Consider the following 9845-nt stretch of genomic DNA (forward strand, 5'->3'; position numbering starts at 1 on the left):
TCAAAGAAACAGAAATCGTGGAGGAGAGATGAGCCCTCATCCCTGAATGATTCGGGGAGGGGTTAGAGGTACGGAGCACAGAGGCCACGTTCCTGCTCTCTTAGATTTGACCATCCATCCAATTGAGGAAACAGGTCAGGCACACAATAAAAGAAAGAAAGCAGTTCTTGAGAGTCAACCCTTCTGATAGGGACACTTCGGGTTTATAGCGAATGGGCAAGTACCACATCATCTGCAACAACAGAGGTCCCTCCGTGAACTCGTGTGGCTGGAAGAGATGCCCCACCATCAGCCTGAAGAGCCTGCCGATAAATGCCGGCTGGGCTGCATTGAGCAGACTCTGGTACACCCAGCTCTGTTAACCTCACCAGCTTGCATGCTGATAACACTGGTCAAGAAGCATTGCCCTAAGGACAGCTGTGCGCCCGGCAGGTCAGGAGTTAAAGACAAATGCTAACCCTTGTTCTTCATATGCTCATGGGCCAAGACAGAAAAATACACCCTGTCTCGACGTCAGCTGAGGCTGTAGAAAAGGCAGCAAACAGAAAAAGGATCAAGAGCTGGGGTTGGGAGCTGGGGTCCCTAGAGGAGGAAATGACGGCACTATCCGTAGGTCCGCCATGGCAGCTCTAATACAGGCTAAGTGGAGACACGGGATGGGGATGGGAGCCATGCTGGCTGGGCAATAGGGTGGGACATATACTTCATTTTCTTTTTCATACAAATCATGGTGTCACTCTCAGCTAAATACAGCATTCCCAGAGCTGGACCATGCTGCAGCCTGTAATGTCAGCAATGATCAAATAGAAAGACCTTGACACTGGCTGCTCAGGAAGGAGCAAGGGTATCAGCTAGGAATGCAGTGGGGCTGTGGTTCTGCTCGCTAGGGAAATGGGTCTTTCAGCCTGCACTGACTCTCAGAGTTCTCTCTCTCCCTCTCTCTCTCTCTCTCTTTTTTTTTTTTTTCATGCTGAAAGGCCAGGAGATGAAACGCACCCCCATGATGCCCATGACCTGGAAGGACTATTTTAGAGCTCACACCATTCTTAAGCAATAAGGCCCATGCCGCTCCCAGACTACACTTCTTTCAAAATGACAGCCCTCTTTTGCCAGCTCCAGGCTGTGTTCTGAGCAGGAACACATATTCTCTCTGTCCCAAGTCCCTTGACTTAAGCAATGGTTTGGGGTCAGCGGATGACCCAAGTTCAGCCAACTCCATCCTTTCCTGGAGTTTCCGAACACGTCCTCTCTGGTGTGGAAGTATAACAGATGAAAACCTGGAGCTCCTGCAGGCCCTGACTCTCGGAGATTCAACTTGCCTCATGGAGAAGCAGGTCCCCCCAGACAGAGGATGACAGAAGTCAGTGATTGAGCTCTTGTCTTTGGCTGTCCCCAAGCTAGGCCAACCCAGTCCTTCTTTCATGTGGCTGGATAAGCCAGTACCCAACTCGACAGCCACTTGAACTCTTAATACTCAGTTTCAAGCTTTTGCAGCCAAAATTAAGACCCTTCCAACACATGGAAGTTGGCCATAAAGAGCTGATCCTGGCAGGGCTATGGTGGCACACACCTTTAATCCCAGCACTCAAGAGGCAGAGGCAGATGGATCTCTGTGAGTTCAAGGTCAGCTTGGTCTACAAGAGCTAGTTTCAGGACAGGCTCCAAAGCTACAGAGAAACCCTGCCTTGAAAAACAAAAACAGAAACAAACATAAAAAGAAAAAAAAGAGCTAAGGGGCTGGAGAAATGGCTCAGTGGTTAAGAGCATTGCCTGCTCTTTCAAAGGTCCTGAGTTCAATTCTCGGCAACCACATGGTGGCTCACAACCATCTGTAATGAGGTCTGGTGCCCTCTTCTGGCCTGCAGGCATACACACAGACAGAAGATCATATGTCCCAAGGAGAGTTTGAGGGGAAGATCTGGTCCCCAGGCGTGGTAGGCCTGGAGAGAAGGCAGAAGTCCTGCCCCTGGAGGGCTGTGACAAAGAGGACAGAAAGGACCTCCCAAATGAAACACTGGAAAGAAAACCATGGACTTGGCCCCTTCTTAAGATTGAGTGATCACTGATGCTGGCTGCGCCAAGCCTTCAGAGATGAGGTAGGACTAGGCAGGGGCAAGAAGGAGGAAGATGTGCCTCTTAGGAAGGACAAGATCGAAAATCAATGGTGCAACAATGTGACCCACCCAAGCAAGAAGCCACAGAAGCGAGTATCGTCACCGACCTCAGTGAGCTAGCTGGTGTCCACAATGCTTTCGGAGTTTGCTAGAATAAAGTTATCAACAGTATTCTGTAATTGTCAGCAATCCAGTTGTCACCATTATAAAGCTTATAGTCGGGGAATGTCCTGCGCCACTCACTCCAGACCTAGCTCAATGACTCTAGTCATGGGACTGGGGAGTGGACAGACAGGCCACTTGCCTGAGGATGTGGGTTTGATCCTTAGCACCTACATACAGGCCAGACGTGATAGCAGACATCGATAATCCCAGCACTGGGGAGGCGGAAGCAGGTGGAGCCCCTAGAGCTCACAGTCTAGACAGCTTAGACGAACCTTGGAGGTCCAGGGCAAAAAGAGACCTGTCTCAAAAATACAAGATTGACTCAGGAGGATATTCTAACTTCTGCGTACACCAGTACATACGAGCATGTGTACACACACATGCACATACAAACCACACATCACATACACATGCACATACATACCATACATCATACACACATACCACACACACACCACATATCTCACATACAGACACACACCACATACACACCACACATACATCACACACTACACACCATATCACATAACACATACACACACACACCACCTCCTAGGGGTGGAGACCAGGACCATATGCCTCCCCTGACACCATCCTGGACCCTCCTAATACAGTAGTCCCTGTCATATTCGAGAAGCATCAGTAAATGAGGTCCCAGGGCCACCTCTCCAGTCGGCATCATCGTCAAGTGTCTGCTCGCTCTAGCTACTGTCTTTGGAGCTGAGTATATGCTGGGAACATGACAGACAAGGCCTCTGTCCTCAAAGACTTAAATGACAGGCAAGGGCACAAGCAATAAGCGGGTAAACAAATAAAGGAACAAGGCAATTATAGCCTGCAATAAAAATAGAAGACATTTTCCTATTCAGCGTCTCACAGAGAGGGTGGCTGAGTTACCCAGGGAGCAAGAGCCCCATGAGATCGAATCCAGCAGGGCCCCCAGCTGCTGTTTCCCAGATGTTTCTCCACCATCATTCCGAGGCCCTGAAAACCCCAGACGTGCTCAGTGGCTCTATCCCAAACTGTCCAGCATCCATTTGGGTGCCTCCTGAAGGATGCCTGCTCTGCTTTTGCTTCTGCTGCCTCTGGCTGATGGTTAAAAGAACGGCACAGCTTGCGTTGCGAGGGGCCTTTGCTGTGCACACCTGTTTTTTTTTTTTTTGTTTTTGTTTTTGTTTTTTTTTTTCCCGAGACAGGGTTTCTCTGTGGTTTTGGAGCCTGTCCTGGAACTAGCTCTTGTAGACCAGGCCGGTCTCGAACTCACAGAGATCCGTCTGCCTCTGCCTCCCAAGTGCTGGGATTAAAGGCGTGCGCCACCACTGCCCGGCTGCTGTGCACACCTGTTGTCTACAGTAATTACTAATAGAACCCACGGCCACAGAAACATTCACGGGGAGAGGGCAGGTTAAATGGTGTCCCCACTCATGGGGTGCCCAAGTCTCTGATCCAGGAACATCTTGTGCCAGAATGCTGTTTGGCATCTTCTCTGGTATTGCGTAATACTAGAAATGTGCTTCTTCTGCCCAGAAGCCCTGGGGGCCTCCTTCCTGACGTCACCCCATTCCAGAGGGCCTTCCCAGAAAGCAACATAGCTCTTTCTCATGCCCCCTACACCTGCCTGACCCCCAACTTCCATGCCAAGCCCTAGTTCTTCCCTGCCCTTTTACATTGCTGTCCCACGGATCTCTAAGAAAGATGATTTCCCACCATGTTAGGTGCCCCTGCCACAGTTAGGCAAGAGGGAGCATCAGTCTTTCCTCTGAAGGAAGACGACAGTGTTGGATGAGTGCAGGTGCGAGAGAAGCTCGTGGCTTGTCCCTTGGCCTGAATGCACATGTTAGCCACTGCCATTGTGCTGCTGTGTTGCTCTGGCTGGCCTGGAACTGGTTAGGTAGACTTGGCTAGACTCGCGGCTGTCCTCTGGCCTCTCCCGAGTACTGCCGTGCCTGGGCACCATCCTTCCCTAGGAAAGTCCAGTAACGGGCTAACATATGCGCTGGGTCTCTGATGGGACAAAGGCCTGGCCTGTTGAGTTTCTGCCTCCAAGAGTGCCTGACTTCTTGGGTCCCAAACTCTTTGGTTAGAAGCCTTACTTGCCCCAACGGTGATAGGTTGGACACAGACTCAGATATCCCTGGTGGAATGATCGGTATGGACAGCTTGGATGATAGTTGGGATTCGAACCTAGGCAACCTGGGTAGGAAGCTAGATCGAGAGCTGCCAGTACTTACCTGTGCTCACCGGCTGCCAACTCAGGCCCTCCCTGCAGCCCAGCCGGCACAGCTGGGTGGCAGCAGGCAGCCTCTTCATGCAAATTAAATAAAACAACCTTTTTATCTGTTGGCTGATTCCCTCTTTTGAAGAAATCAACTACAAATTCATTTTTCGGGAGAAGCAATTATGATGATGGATGGAAATGTCAGGGAAAGGAATCAGACAGAAGTATAGAGGCTTGGGCTGGGCCAGGCACTCCCGGGACAGGAGGGTGGGGGCCGCTGCTTCCAATGCCTTTCTGGATGTCTCTCTCTGAACTCTCTCTAGAACTCCAGGATAGGGTACTGTACCAAGGGCCCCTCCCACCATAGCCGCTGGCAGAATTTGGCTCTGCCTGAGGTTAAGATAAAGCAGAGAAATAGCTTGTAAATTAGTCTCATACACTTATGGTGCTGGGCACTTTCTAGGGAAGGTCTTGTCACATGGTCCACAACGGCCCTATGAAATAAAGACTGCTTTCCCATTTCACAGAGGGAGAAACTGAGATGCACAAAGTGACTTGCCCAAGATCATGCAGCTCAGAGAAGAATTAGGATCCAATCTTAGTCTGCATCAAGATGAGTTCCTCCATGGAAAGCCTGGGCCATGGAAAGACCAGCTAACCCAGCCCTCTCTGAGCCGATCTGTTTTCAGTTTGTATCCTTCTAGGAATCCTTCAAAGTCATTCATCTGTTAATAGCATAAACAGCCAGGCAACGTGGAAGAATGCAGGAGCTCCCAGTTCACAGTCAAGGGTTTCTGCTGCCTAGCCGAGGGACTCCTCCACATCACACAGCAAGAGAGGACCACACTAGAGCCACTGGAGGGATTCACTTGAACCCTGAGCTGCCAGCCCAGAGAGAGGAGAGCTGGCACTCAAGCAAGGGCTGAGCTGTGTTAGCGTCTGCCAGCCTGTCAGTACTGGGGAAATCCTTCACAGAGATGGGTCTGGGCTCTGACTTCAAAGGCTCCTATGGTAAAGACCTGCTAATTGTTTGAAACACATTTTCACTGAAGTGTGAATTCTCTCTTTCTCTCTCTCTCTTTCCAAACCTCCTATGAATTCCAGGAGAGCTCCAGCTGCAAGGAAGGAGCTAAGAAAGAGGCTCCCTTGCCCGCAGTTGGAGAGGACTAGAGAAGTGAGAGGCCAGCCTCACCCTCTATCCACCTCCCAGAAGGGCTGAGATGGTTTCTTGAGATTGTTAACCCTGAGCAACAGGACCGTTCTATGGCTGGGAAGGTAGAGGCTGAATGTTGGGGGCCCAGAGGCTAAGGGCTTGGGGCTCTCTGCAGCCCCTCGAGTCTCCAGGTGATGACAAGCAGGCTAGCACATGTAACATTTCCATGGAGTTCACCATGTGGCGTGCACTGTCCTAATGGTGTGTCATTACCTGTCATCTGTCTCGCCCAGAGTCCTCACTGCAACCCACTCCATTAGGAAGACCGTTGTGCTCCGTTTTACTGGGAAGGACACTGGACCACAGGGAGTTTAAGTGACTGGATGAAGGCCACGTCCTTCCAGAGTAGACAGGATGAGGAACACAGTACAATCAGGAACCTAGTGCCAGTGATGGAGTGGAGAGATGCCCAACAGAGGCAGGAAGCCGCTGTGACTCGTCCTTATTCTGCTAGGCCAGGGCCTTGCTCAGGGACCTTGCCGTTCCTAAGCAGGTGAGGCAGGGAAACTGAAGATCACCCACAGGCAAAAAAGAAGACACAGAAGTCACCCAGGCCTGGGGATAAGCATTCACCCACTCTGTTTTCCTCATCCATACAAGAGAATCTCCGTCCCTACCAGCAAGATTGTCTGGGGCAGCTGAGCTGGCCAATCACCCACGTGACCCTGAGAGGGACTGGCTCCTTCAACTTTGTGCCCGAGGCATTTCATTAGTCCGTCCCTGGCCTGGCCCTGGAGATAATTACACATTAAGAATCTGGACCAGAAAATTCCTGGCAAGGGTAGGCAACAAGTGAGCGAAGTGGATGAAAGAAAAACGAACGGCTAGTGGCTGAATCAATGATAGTGTCATTCATTCATTCATGCATTCATTCACTGGCATGCATCATCCGCTCTTGCCAGGCATCGTGAGTACAGCCATCTCCGAGGATCTAGAATGTACCCTGCCCTGGAGAGTTTGCAGGTTAGGGAGGAACCAGTGAAACTGATGAAGCCTATCTCTGCCCTGACCTGTCATCCCCAAGCTGGTCTCCCCAGGTATGAGCTCTACCCTGTGTCTCCTGGCCCTGCAGGTAGCTGTCAGGGATTGATAGGGCTCAGGGTGAAAGCTGATCTGGTTCCCCGGATGCAGCAGTATTTGGAACATCTGCCCCCACCCTGGAGACCTGCTCTCCAGGCTGCACCTAGCGTCTCACATGGGGTATCAGGATGGCAGAAACAAGAAGACAGGACCATGTTGTGGCAGCTCCCACCTGTGCTGCACACAGCTGGCATAGGCAGGCAGGGCAGGCGGGGCTCCTCCTAGGGCTGCAGTCACAGCCCTAGGAATCCCCAGGGCACAGGAGGGGAGGAGGTAGAGAAGGGAGGGGGAAAGGGAAAACAGCTTTCCCAGGGCCTGCTCTGATAGTAAACAGAACAGCTGGAAGGCACTGGCAGGATGCACTCAAAGCACTAGAGAAGGCTGTTCCCTGGAGACAGGTATTAGGGCTGCAAAGGAGTACCCTTTCTTGAAGGCTTGCTTAGGCTGGAGGGCTTCCAGACCTCCCCTTGGCTTCTTTAGTGGCTTGTCCTGGAATCTAGGGCTGGAGCAGGGGACTAAGGGGTACAAGATGGAAGGAGACAGGGAGAGAGAGAGAGAGAGAGAGAGAGAGAGAGGTTTTGCTTTCATGTTCTAAAGCAGAGACAGATCAGAAGAGAGGACCAGGCCCTGGAGACATTAAGTAAAGGCTACTGCTTGCAGTCTCCCGTTCCTCCTGGGAAGCTGCCTCCCTGTTGCGCCATAGCTGCCCACTGCAACTGCTTCACCATTGCTTTCCAGGTCACGAAGTGGAGTGGCTAGGAGCACCAGCTCTGTACTCAGACACGGACCTCCCTGCCTCTTCATCTGCATAATGGGAGAACAGTGCCCTTCACCTCTCACGGTTGCTCATCTTCAAGGAGGTGACGTCTGCAGGGAACTTAGCCCAGGCCTGGCACACGACCCAGGAAGAGCCTAGCGCATTGTGGTTGTTGCCATCTTTCTATTAAAGCCATTAGCAGGGACTGGGCTGACCCCAGTGCCCTCTCTGACCCAAAGGATCAGCTGTTGAGCTGGGGTGGGGTGGGGTGGGCTAGGCAGGCTGCCCAGCCACTCTGGCCAGTGGGCAGCAGGTGTACTCGGCTGGCCTCTCCCCTGGCCACCTGCCACGCTGCTCATTAAGCAAATGGACCAGAGTGGCCAATGACAGAGAGAAGCACGGGGTGGACGCGAGCGGGCCTCATCAAAGGCGGGCGCTGAGCAATTTCCAGACCTAAGCGGAACATATTTTTCCTGATGTGGCAGTTTGAATCGACTTGTATTGTCTCCGAATAAACAGTGGAGACAGAGCTGTTAGTCTTCTGGACCACATGCCAGTTTGGGGTAGAAAAGACCGAAGGGGTGGAGAGGGGTGTTGGGGAGTGAGGCTGGGTTGTTGGAAATAGGTATGACCTTGTCTTGAGGTCTGGGCCCTCTGCTTGGGCAGAGCTGGGGTCTTAGACATCTGGGCTCCCACTAGGAAATGGACAAATCCAAGTGTCAATCACAGACCTTCAGAGCTGACAGGAACTTGGGACACTATTTAGACTGATCCTATACCATCGTTTAGACTGATCCTTCATGAGGACAGATTGGAGGACACTGGAGATTTGGGAGAGAATCCAGACAGCTCAAGATTGTCCATCAAGCTCAGTCTGAGTCTCCAGACTCAAGTGCTGGTAGGTAACTTATATTCCCAGCATGCACAGCTCCAGAGGAGGTTTGGGTGGGTATAAGCTCCTTCCCTGAAAAGGGAGAAGTGACAACCTGTACCTCAATGTTTGGAAAAGAGAAGCCCAGAGAAGGTAGGTGACATCTAAGGTCACACAACTGATGGACAACAGAATTGGATGTCCTGCTCTTACCCCACTGCATGCTAGATGGCAATGGATTTCTTAACCCCCAGATATTCCTGAGGGTGGAACAGCCCCTGGTAGTCCAGGTACCTTGGATTTCCCTGGATGATGAACACCTGGCCCCATCACTATCTTCTAGAGGCTTCCCAACAGAAGTGAGAAGGGACATACAGCTCTGAAATACATCCAAAGTGCCACCTGGGTAGAAGCAGGGCCTGAGGTCAGCCAGGAGAACAGAAGTCGGGTGTCATGAAAGCTGAATCTCCAGCCAGGGGCAGGAGCAAGATCTACATCTAGGGGCCCTCCAGGGTGCACCCTGACACTGGGCACTAGCCTTGCTCTGTCTTAGGACAGTCAGAATGCTTGTCCTTGGTTTGGGGAACACAGAAAGGTGTAAAAAGGGGGCCCTTGTCTTGAGGCAATCCAAGGTGTGAGGTTCCAGCAGGTGGGAGAGTCTACAAGCACCCCTGAGTCTCTGTAGGGAGGTAGAGGGTCTGGGAGTGGGGGATCACTGAAGTCATCAACAGTGAATTCCACAGTCTAGTTCTGAAATACACATCCCTTACTGGTGGACAGTGAGGCTCTGCTGCCCACAAGCCCCATCTGGGTGAACAGTCTTCCCTGTTGGCGATACCAGCAACACAAGAGACAGCAACAGCAATGGTCACTCACAGTCCATCTGTGCCCCCACACTGTGCTCACACAAGACTGCGTGGTAGCTGGTTGATGTCAAACATCTCCCCGGACATCAGGCTGCTTGTGCTAGCAGAACTGAGGCCCAAACCAGGGCACTTTGCTGCCCCTGGCACTGGCCCTGCCCATCAGCATATCACTTAGCCTTGTGAAGACCTTGAGAGCTCGCTTGGCGATTTGATTTTCAATATCTCCTCCAAGGCGTGAGTGAGGACAGAGCAAGACACGAGGCAAGTATAATCCGGATGAAGACGGGAGAACAGCAGTCTCCGGGACTTGGACAGAGGTGTTTCTGAGACTGAGGGGTGGCAATGCAGAAGGAGGAAAGGGAGGACACAGGACACAGAGTGAGGCAATGCTCAAGGTACAGAGGGGTAGTGAGGACCAGGTGCAGGTATGTGCATGGGGGGTGGTGCAGCCATCTGCTCCCCTGCCCATTCTGGGGAACATGCTTCTGCCTAGAGCTGGGTTCACTCTTGCACACCTCCAGGCCCTGTGGCCTCTGTCCCCCTTTCACCTCCCCCATCATA

Source organism: Alexandromys fortis, unplaced genomic scaffold (genome assembly GCF_014885135.2).
Source record: "Alexandromys fortis isolate MF-2015 unplaced genomic scaffold, M_Fortis_MF-2015_v1.1 scaffold_26, whole genome shotgun sequence".
Classification (NCBI taxonomy): Eukaryota; Metazoa; Chordata; class Mammalia; order Rodentia; family Cricetidae; genus Alexandromys; species Alexandromys fortis.